Source organism: Vespa velutina, chromosome 2 (assembly GCF_912470025.1).
Source record: "Vespa velutina chromosome 2, iVesVel2.1, whole genome shotgun sequence".
Classification (NCBI taxonomy): Eukaryota; Metazoa; Arthropoda; class Insecta; order Hymenoptera; family Vespidae; genus Vespa; species Vespa velutina.
The window spans coordinates 7,273,979-7,276,478 of NC_062189.1; the positions used below are offsets into that span (position 1 = coordinate 7,273,979).

The 2,500-nt window shown below is 33.6% G+C and overlaps 1 protein-coding gene across 4 annotated transcripts in view; it reads left to right on the forward strand.

The window, feature by feature from the left end:
- Positions 1-2,500, forward strand: part of LOC124946566 (zwei Ig domain protein zig-8-like) — a 322,344-nt gene that overhangs the window by 8,559 nt on the left and 311,285 nt on the right. The gene's annotated exons all lie outside the window — the stretch shown is intronic.

The following is a 2,500-nucleotide window of genomic DNA, read 5'->3' on the forward strand; positions in this document are numbered from 1 at the left end:
TTTTTATTATTTTTTTTTTTCCGATAAAATACATAAAAATTGTGCTGAAAAAGGAGTTATCCGACATGGAACAGTAATTCGTGATTCCGAGCTGGAAAAGCTGCCCCGTTCATTAATATGTATGTATAACGGATACATCTGTAAATAATCTAACTTCACTGAGAGTAGCCCCACTGATTTATGCGAAATGGTTTTATACCTTTATCGCCTCGAGAACGTTTTACGGTTAAATAAGAAAGAAACTGCACGTTTTACATTGCAATTTTTTTTTCTTCTTCATCATCTTCTTCCTCTTCTTCTTTCTCCACCTCTTCATATTCTTGTTTTTCTTTGTTGCATTATCAACGTAAAGGGGAAAAAAAAGGAAAGAGAGAGAGAGAGAGAGAGAGAGAGAGAGAGAGAGAGAGAGAAAGAGAAAAAAAGAAAGAAAGGAAGGAAGAAAGGAACAACAACGGCAAAAAATATGTGTTTTTCTAGCTTGCGTTCGCGTTTTGTAGATCCTACCGATAGACTGTTAAGTTCGTAAACTGTATCGAAGCAGTATTCAACCGCGTTGTAACGTTTTCGAAAGCGTTTCGCTCGTTAATTTTACGCGGAACGATCGAAGTTACCCGTTTGAATGATGCTCATTATTTTCCTCTCTTTTTCTCTCTCTCTCTCTCTCTCTCTCTCTCTCGCTCTGTCTTCCTGATTTCTTGTCATCAGTGCGTTTACTTTCTTTCTCCTTTTCTTTTTCTCACTTTTTCACTTTTTCTCTCTTTTTTCTTTCTTTTTTTTTTTTTTTTTTTTTTTTTTTTTTTATATCTTACGGCGAGACATAGTAGCGGCATTTAAACGTACAATTGGAGTCCTTCATTATTGTCCGTGAGGCTGCGGATTGTTTGAGAAACAATGGCGCGTCGCTTGAAAAAGCGTGAATCCGTGCTTACACCTTGCCGTACACTTTTCGCACGTTATGATTTTATTATTGCATTTGTTATTCAGATTCATAGAAGAAAAAAAAGAGGAAGAAATATATATACACACATACATACATAACACTGATCTTTTGCAATCACGTTAGGTTAATTATTTCTCCTCTTACTGATAATGATAAGTATTGATTTTATATGTATATATATATATATTTAGGTTTTCAACCTATTAACCTGTTCGTTGAACAGTATAGCCGTCAGTATGTTCAAAAAGAGATGACAATTTTTTGTATTATGACTCAATATACTTATTCTCGTCATGCGATAAATGTAATTATCTTCTGTTATTAAAATTGAAAATATTTTTTGAATATATAAAAATATTCGTGAATTTAAGAATACATTAGAAAATTTCTCTCTCTCTCTCTCTCTCTCTCTCTCTTTCTCTATCTCTCTTTCTTGTTTCTTTTTCTTTTATTATTATTATTTTTCTTGTTTTTTTTTTCTTTTCTTTTTTTCTGGAGACAAATTTTACAGCTGCTTCATACACTCTATGTTTTACGAGTATATTCTTTATCTCTTAATATTTTGCTACATAAAGTTAAATGCTATACAGTTAACAGATAAATTTAACGAGGTATGAAAATTGAGAAGGGAAAAAAATGATGAGATATTAACAGGTGGCATTCGATCGATTTTTTTTTTTTTCTTTTTATAAAAAAAGAAAAGAAAAAAAAGAAAAAACTCAAGCGATTCTTGATATTCCAATCAATTTTAACGCAATTTACAGACAGAAATCCTTGCAAGAAAGTAATCGTTAACGATAACGATACGCCATAAGTATCTTTTATAAAAATGTCAGAGTTTATATCGACGTTATAGAAGTATACGACGGTGAAGGTGACGGTGGTGGCTGTTGCGATGGTGGTGGTGGCAAAACGTTTGAAACTTCGAAACGTCCTACGCGACTTGATTTATCGCCTGAGCTCCTACACGGCCCCTAGTATTTTCTATGGAAGGTGGAGTCTAACGACGCGATATACGGACAACTATTTACGACGACCATTAGCGAAGTACCAAGCGAGAGGATTTAACTGCCGTCTCCGATAGTGAAAAATAAAACGATTTTTTAATCTTCCCCATTTATCGTAACCACGTTTATACCGATCGTTAGATTTGACCAACCTTTCCCATCTGTGTTTGTCTTTTCTTTTCTTGTCTGTCATCAAACATATATACAAAGGGAAAAGAACGAGGAACGTCTTTCCTTTTTCTGTAATAGTCATTATCGATGGATCGTTATCGTATCGATTATGTCATGCGCTTAGGAATATTATTATTTTAAGCGTACCATCCGAGCGCCCTCGAGCTCTATTCTTCGTGTTGGTTATTTAAACGTGTTGAGAAGGGAAAAAAAGAAAAAAAGAAAAAGAAAAATAACAGAGCAGGACAAACAATTTCCTTTTCTTTTCGTTTTTTCTCTTTTACTTTTTTTTCTCTAAATAACTCGAATTTAAAGTTCAACGCTCCCGCATTATAGATTATTCATGGAATTTTATTTAATATTTATTTTGTCGAGGTCGACT